We start from the raw sequence: 8,847 nt of genomic DNA, 5'->3' as shown, positions 1-8,847 counted from the left end.
GCCAAACCATTATATTTAACATTCAAGTACTTCATTTTCACAGGCTCAGTACCACAAGATTGGCGTAAAGCAGATGTGGTGCCTATATTTAAAAAGGGAGCTAGATCACAACCGGGGAATTACAGACCTGTAAGCCTGACTTCAATAGTGAGTGAACTACGGGATAATATTCAGGAATACCTAATGGAAAACAAAATTATTAGCAATAGTCAGAATGGATTTATAGTATGAAAGATAGATCATGCCAAACTAACCTTATTTGTTTCTTTGAGGAGGTAAGTAGGAATTTAGACCAGGGTAATGCAGTTGATGTGGTCTACTTGGATTTTGCAAAAGCTTTCGATATGGTTTCACACAAGAGTTTGGTGTACAAAATAAAGAAAATTGGACTCAGTAATAATATTTGCACCTGGATTGAAAACTGGTTAAAGGACAGACAACAGAGGGTTGTCATAAATGGAACTTTTTCAGGTTGGGCTAAAGTCGTGAGTGAAGTACCTCAGGGATCGTTCCAGGGACCCCTGCTTTTTAACTTGTTTATTAATGACCTTGAGGTTGGCATCGAGAGCAAAGTCTCCATCTTTGCTGATGATACTAAATTGTGTAAGGTAATAGAATCAGAGCAGGATGTAATTTCTCTTCAGAAGGACTTGGAGAGACTGGAAACGTGGGCAGGTAAATGGCAGATGAGGTTTAATACAGATAAATATAAGGTTATGCATTTGGGATGCAAGAATAAAAAGGCGAATTACATATTAAATAGGTTAAATTGGGGAATCCTTGATGGAGAAGGATTTAGGAGTGCTTGTAGACAGCAGGCTTAGCAATAGTGCCCAAAGTCATGCAGTAGCTGCAAAGGCAAACAAGATCTTATCTTGCATCAAACGGGCAATGAAAGGAAGGGAAGTAAACATAATTATGCCCCTTTACAAAGCATTAGTAAGACCACACCTTGAACATGGAGTAAAATTGTGGGCACCAATCAATAGAAAAGACATTATGGAACTAGAGAGAGTGCAGAGATGAGCCACCAAATTAATAAAGGGGATGGACAATCTAACTTATGAGGAGAGACGAGCTAAATTAGTTTTATTTACATTAGAAAAGAGGCGTCTAAGAGGATATGATAACTATATACAAATATATTCAGGGACAATACAAGGGGCTTTCAAAAGAACTATTAATCCCACGGGCATTTCAAAGGACTCGGGGGCATCCATAAGGGCTGGTCCCTGCTGGCTACTGCAGTGCCCGCTTTGGTGGATGCTGCAGCGACGAGAGCCCTCCCCTCTATGGCGCCGGGCCCGCTGCGAGGGGGGCCGCAGCGCTGTGGTGTGTCAATAGAATTGAGAGCAGGACTCGCTACGGAGCGCTAAGCCACGCCCCCCGGCGGTTCAGCCAATGAGGGCGAACCTGCCGGGTGAAGTCATGGCCTTGCTCCCGTCACTCCCCCGCCACGCCCTCCCCGGTCTTTTGGTCTGCAGCTCCCTGCAGACCGGGGAATCCGCTGCACGCGCCACCAGTCTTGCGGGCGCGCGTGCAGCGGAGGTACTGAGGCCTCAGCCTTAAGGTTGGAGGAAAGGAGATTTCACCAGCAACAAAGGAAAGGGTTCTTTACAGTAAAGGCAGTTATCATGTGGAATTCATTACCCATGGAGATTGTGATGGCAGATACAATAGATTTGTTCAAAAAAAGGTTGGACATCTTTTTAGATGGGAAAGGTATACAGGGATATACCAAATAAGTATACATGGGAAGGATGTTGATCCAGGGATTAATCTGATTGCCAATTTTTTGAGTCAGGGAGGAATTTATTTTTCCCCTTATGAGATACCATTGGATGTTATATCTCTGGGGTTTTTTGTTTGCCTTCCTCTGGATCAATAAGTATAGATATATGATAAAACACTGATGGATTGAACTTGATGGATGGAAGTCTTTTTTCAACCTCATCTACTATGTAACTATGTAACTACTGTGTAATTATGTAACTATGTAACTATGTAACAATGTAACTTGATATCATGATTTGGAAGGATAACGGCGGTAAAAATGACCCTACTGCCTAGAATCTTGTACTTGTATAGGACTCTGCCAGTCCCCTTTAGAGTGAAGGACATCACAGATCTACAAAACAATATTAATAGGTTTATCTGGAATAACAAAAAAACCTGCATACATTTCAAAGTTCTATCCAGGCCAAAGCTTGAGGAAGGCCTGGCAGTGCCCCATATTAACTCCTATTATCTGAAAGCGTAGATTGCTCAACTAGTGGTCTGGCATGTAGACCCCAAACAAGGTGGCTCGAGATTGAGGATGCCTCTGTCTCAATGATATTCCTATAGACAACATTCTCCCTACAATTAAACAATCATTGCAATTATGGGATAGAATAGCGATATAACATGGCCTGACCACAGCGGGCTCTACCATGACACATTGTTTCCCAACCCACTGTAAACCAGATTGTGATCCACAAAAATATAACTGGTGGGTAAAACAGGGAATCCACAGCATCAAAGACCTATTATTGAGGGGAAAATTAAACCCAAACACAACTTCAAGAATCTCTCCAGATTCCCCACTCAGAAACATTCAGATATATCCAAAGACATTTCACCAACAGCTAACTAAAAATAAGCCAGCTGTTACTACAGTACACGAGGAAACCTGCCTCTCTGATCCACAGTGCAAGGGGCTGAGCTCTATGTTGTTCCAGACCACCCTCCCACCCTGCACAGAAAATGACCTGAAATACATAAGACATTGGGTGGCAGACTTGGGAGAAAGCAAAGGCCCATCTATATTGGGGGACATCTGGGGGACTGTGTCCTCTGTCTCTATTAATCTATATATAAAACGCAAAATCTGTTTGTCTGTGTGTTTGTGGGCGCTCTCATTGGCCACTGGCCGGCCACACCTGGCCCGGCCGGCCAGTTAATTAAAAAAAAAACACTGCAACCGGTGCCGGGTCTCCTTGTTGGCAGTGCCAAAAGTCATCTGGGCCGAGTTTCGGCGCGCCGGCATGAGAGGGAGGCCCGGTGCGCATGGGAGTACGGGAGCAGCATGAGGATAAAGGCGCCTGCAGAGGGGCCGGCCACCATTCCCACACCATCAGAGCACCGACAGCCCCCCTGCAGACACCGGGCCAGCACCGCTATTGGGGGAACCGGGCCGGTGGCAGCATCGGGGTCCCGCCAACTGCCCAGCAGCATCGGAGCACCAACAGGCTGTCCCGCCACCACCCCTCCCCCCGCAGATCCGGAACACAGCCAACCCCACCCCTGCAGCCACCGGCCCATCCCGCCGTCCCCCGCAGCATCAGAGCACCGCCACCCCCGCACCGCATCAGGGCACTGCCACCCCCCTCCAGCATCGGAGCACGGACACCCCCCCCTGCAGCCACCGGCCTGACTTGAGATCATCCCCATGGTAAAACGTATTTTTATATATATTGGGGGTGTATTTTATATATGTATTGGGGGGTTTGGGGTATTTTATATATGTATTGGGGGTGTTGGGGTTTTTTATATATGTATTGGGGTGTTGAGGTATTTTATAAATGTATTGGGGGGTTGGGGTATATTAAATATGTATTGGGGAGGTTGGGGTATTTTATATATGGGTTGGGGTATTTTATATATGTATTGGGGAGTGGGGTATTTTATATATGTATTGGGGAGGTTGGGGTATTTTATATATGTATTTGGGGGGGTTGGGATATTTTATATATGTATTGGGGGGTTTGGGTATTTTATATATGTACAGTATTGGGGGTTGGGGTATTTTATATATGTATTGGGGGTGTTGGGGTATTTTATATATGTATTGGGAGGGGTTGGGGTATTTTATATATGTTTTGGGGGGGTTGGGTATTTTATATATGTTTTGGGGGGTTGGGGTATTTTATATATGTATTGGAGGAGGGATGGGGTATTTTATGTATTGGGGGGGTTGGGGTATATTTTAGCATTGTGTCCAAAATTTTGACACGCCACCTGGAAACCCTAGCCACCACCCCCACCCCGCCCCTCCCCACCCCCGCCCCCCCCTAGCCATCATGCAGCCACCGGCCTAACACCCCCCTCCATGTATCAACGGCACCCCCTTCGCAGTCACAGGCCCTCCCGCAGCAAAGACTCCCCACAGTAGCAACCACCACCACCGCCCCCCGCCCCGTATCAGCCACCGGCCTACTGGCCCTCCCTAAGCTACCGCCCACCGCCCATCCCGCAGCCACAGCCCCCCATAGAAATGACCCCCCTTCACAGCCACCGGCCCTCCCTAGGGCTGAGTTCACGCTGGCGCAGAGCGTGCGGTGCTTGCCGCTTTTAGTTACATAAATGTGTATGGGCAAGTCCCGCTCACCCGTTTCATTTGTGGGCACGCACGCTCAACCACGCATAGCGCTTGCGTAAACAAAAAAATCTAACTTTCAACTGTGCTCAGCTTCCCTGCAATGCCTCCCCCTGATTTTTATTTGTATTGGGGGTGTATTTTATATATGTATTTGGGGGTTTGGGTATAGTTGTATATGTATTGGGGGGGATGGGGTATATTTTTATATGTATTGGGTGGTGGGAGTATATTTTTTATATGTATTTGGTGGCGTTTGGGGTATTTTTATATGTATTGTGGGGGTAGGGCTGTATTTTTATATGTATTGAGGGGGTAAGTAAAAGTTGCGCGCTAAAAAAAATTCCCCCGTGGTAGGTGCGCAATGCGTTGGGGGGGCCTACTCCTTTCATTTGTCCTGGGCCCCATGATTTCTGTTGGCGGCCCTGGTGAGCGGTCACACCGGAGTGGGACTTACGGAAGCGTCTGCGACGGAACAGGCTACCCACACAGCTGTGAGCGGTCACACCAGGGCGGAGTTACGTCACGGGCATGGCTTCACAGGGCAGCTTCTCACATGAACCTCACACCGGAGCGATGGAACAGGCTACCCAAACAGCCGGGAGCGGTAACACCGGATCGGGACTGAGGAGTGCTCCCTGGGACTCAGGGGGTCCGGAGCTTTCAACTGGGGTGGAATCGGAGCTGTTAACAGAGGGGGAACTGAGCTGTTAATGGGGGGCGGAGCTGTGAACCGGGGGGGAACTGAGCAGTGAAGGGGGGGAATCTGAGCTGTGAAGGGGGGAACGGAGCTGTGAAGTGGGGGAATGGAGCTGTGAACTGGGGGGGCGCATTCAAGTGAAGGGGGGGACCGGATTGATGTGAAGAGGGGAAATGGGGAGAGAGAGGGGAATGGGGAAAGAGAGAGGGGGGGGCGGAGAGAGAGGGGGTGTGGGAAAATTAAATCCAGAATGCATACAAGGAGCTCTAAAAATGGTGCCTCACCCCAGATAGACTAAAAATAAATCTTAAAGACCATGTCACCTGATTGTTTCTGGAATTGTGGAAAGCGAGGCACAATGCTGCACAGCTGGTGGGACTGCCCACTGATTAGAGGGTGCTGGTCTGAGGTTTCGTCGTCGCTCATAGGTAAAGTGTTCTAGATCGGGGTGAGACTCGGCCCATTGTATGTCCTGATGGGCAGTCCAATACAGTTCCTGCCCTACTAAGGTTGGAAGCTTTGCTCACTTAAATTAGCGGCTACCAAATGTGCTATAGCGGCCTCATGGAAAGGCCCTGTCCTGAGCCTAAATAAAATGACCAACAAGATTTAATAGTGAAGAGGGTGCCTGCTCAGCTAATAGTAATAATTACTGCTGGTCCTGGAGGTGTGCTATCAGGAAACTGGTTACAATCAGACAAAATATTTCTGACCCTGTGACCCAGTGTGGTCTGAATGCTCTCAAACAAAGGCACTTATGTAAGTGGAATACTTTGTGTTTTTAACATTAAAAACAGTACTATACTATTTTGCTTTTCCCCTCTTTTTGTATATGGAATTTCCCCCTCTCTATGTGGATCTGGAGTACCTGTCTGGAGACATAAGTTGGTAACTTTGAATAACAACAACGCTCTGATTTCACGTTAAACACGTGAGTGCAAATTTTATAGAACTTCCAGCATTGAAGCTAATTTGCTGAAGTAGACAATATTGCACTATTTGGTGTTTTTACACTCTCTTACATGTCCTGATGTGATTTGCGCACATGTTTCTCCTTCGTTTGCTGATTGAATTTGGTTTGAATTCTACGTCAGGAGCTGCACTCATTAAGGATTGTATATCATCTGAGTTACCTTTGATCTGTTGTGACATTATTTGCGCTTGATTTTTCCTTGCACAATTCTTATTGGTACCCTTGTATCTACTCGAGCACCCGCCAGGTCTTATAAACAGGTTGTAATAGAAACAAGACATGGATGACTCCCTGTCAGGAGTTATTAATATTGGGAATAAATCTTGGTGAGAGTCCGCTTCTGATCTGTCATAATACAATTTATGACAGTTTGCAAACTAATAGTGTAGGTCCTATGAATCATACTGTGAATCACCAATGTTTTTATTGTTTAATACATTGTGGTGTTGCATGCTGGCTCCAACAATTTGACCATATGGATATTATATTGTTACATGCCTCAATGTGACAAAAGGAATCTTTATGTTTCACATCAGAGATAACCAGGATAATTGTATTATCTCAGATGTGAAACAACTGATATCCACTGGCTCCCAAATGTAAAATGTCCTTATGTCTCTTTTATAATCACTGCGACATAACAGAACTGAGCTTTCCGTTTATTCTGAAGATAAAGACTCATGTACAAAAATAGTACAAAAATGGCAGTGACTTGCTAAAAATGAGTTTGCATGCACGCTGGAATTCGACATTTTATATGCTTGAGCGTCTCCATGAGCAGCAAAAGGCGGTCAACGATTATGTAATGGAGTATGTCAGGCAACTGGAAAGAACTTTTCTGCAGCCTAGATTGTGGTATCTAGTGGGAGATCTGTGTACTGCTGAGGCATTTTGAGGAAGCCACTGATCTTGTGTGCAGTTATGAAGGTGGCATAAATCAGATATCCCTTTCATTTTTCTCCTTGAAAAATCGTGAATTAAAATTTTACACAGCATGTCATGGAACACGAACTACATTTCTGACTCACCCCCCTCTCTCCTTTGCAGTTTCTGCCTGTCAGATCTTATTCTCAGCTGCATGGAGTTTGCACACACATACTGTGCCTGTGTACATGCAACAATGTTGCATTTCTTGCCTCTGAGCACGTAATCAGTGAACTGCTACTGCAGCTTCTCCAGTCCTCCCAGTTAATGGACTTTCCCATGTTCTCCCCTGTCTTTTGCTGACAGTTAGTGCAGTCTCACTCAACCTTTAGTGTGACCCCTGCCCCTCATTTCCTTTTCCACTCTAGATCACAGTGAGTACAGACCTGTCTGCATCCACCCCTGGTAAGGCCTTTCTCTCTTACCATAGTCTAACCCCATAGAAGCATCCCACATAGAGAAGCACTCTCTGCCTACACTACACCCACAAGTTCCTGTGTTTTCTACTCCTGCAATAAAATTAAGAAAGACATTCAGGACTTGTCATGCTTTGGAAGAGGGAGGACATGAGTTGAGCTTACTGGAATCATTCATACATCATTCGTGACCCTGGTTCCAGGATACAGCATAATGTTGAAAATGATGATGATGATTAAATGGTGGAAATAGTATATAATGGCTTGAATGCCTTATAAATGGCCCCAGTGGTGTCTGTATCAAACGGAGAAATGAATACCCTCAGGTTACATTGTTATACCATCGCTTCAAAGACAGAATCAAATACTTTTTTGTCCCATGGTGAAGAGACTGTGGCAAATTACAAGGAGATGCTAATTGATCGCTTCCAGGCAGTGTTGGAAAAGGCAGAATATAATAAAGTCGAGGAAAATGAAGGTTAACAGAGGGCAGCCTCAGTGGCCATACATTCCACACAGGAAATGACAACATAGTCATCATCACCGCTTTCTTCCTCTCAGACCTCAGGTTAAGTGGCTTTGATAGTGATGGTGGTGTGGGTGGTAATGGTGGTGGTGGCAGCAACAGCAGCAGAAGTCATCACCCATCACTATGAGAAATGCTCCATCACTATGGCATGGTTTGTACTAAAGCAGAAGCGGCAGACACCTCTAATACCACTAGTGCTATGGACATTGTGGAGGCCTATATGGGTGATAGCTCATTGCTGTCAACTGATTCTGATCCTCTTTAATAGTAGGCTGCTAAACCAGAATCATGGCCTGCTTTTACAATGGTGGCAGTGGAGAGACTGAGTTATAGAAAGAGAGTTTAGTGCAGTTGTGCAATCCAAACTGATGCCAGACAAAACTGTGTCATGGTAGTGGGAGGATCACTTTTATCAATATGAATCAACATCTAATTCTTCAGAAATGTACGACTCCTGCACCCAGAATTCAAGAGGCTCAGGAAGAGCGGGCTAATTAATGTGCTAAGATTATCACAGCACTACCAGTGCCACCACCACTCTAACACTGCCAGTGCTATAGCACATAAAAGATACAATGCAACAATTGCTGTCTGCCCATCTCCAGTATTAGTGTCCACGGCAGAGATGTTGTCAATTAGCACAACTAGTACCAGTGGTGGCTCTGGCCAGTGTGTGGCATTGGCAGCTTGGCATTGGCACAGCTCTTGGCTTGTTGTGTTTATTAATATATGTACTGTATGTCTAATTTCTAAACCTGCTAATGTACCATCTCTCAGTAGCACATGGGTGTGATGGAGGGCGCCAACACCAATGACATACTCCTTTTTGTGAAAATTGTGCTCACAACAATGATAATAGCAATAACCTGAGAACACAAAGTCAACATTCTGAGTGTTACATCTGTGTCAATCAATGCATTGTCCACTCCACTGTCACTAGTGTAGTAG

This window comes from Ascaphus truei, chromosome 7, assembly GCF_040206685.1.
Source record: "Ascaphus truei isolate aAscTru1 chromosome 7, aAscTru1.hap1, whole genome shotgun sequence".
Classification (NCBI taxonomy): Eukaryota; Metazoa; Chordata; class Amphibia; order Anura; family Ascaphidae; genus Ascaphus; species Ascaphus truei.
Note: the sequence above shows the minus strand (reverse complement) of the source record.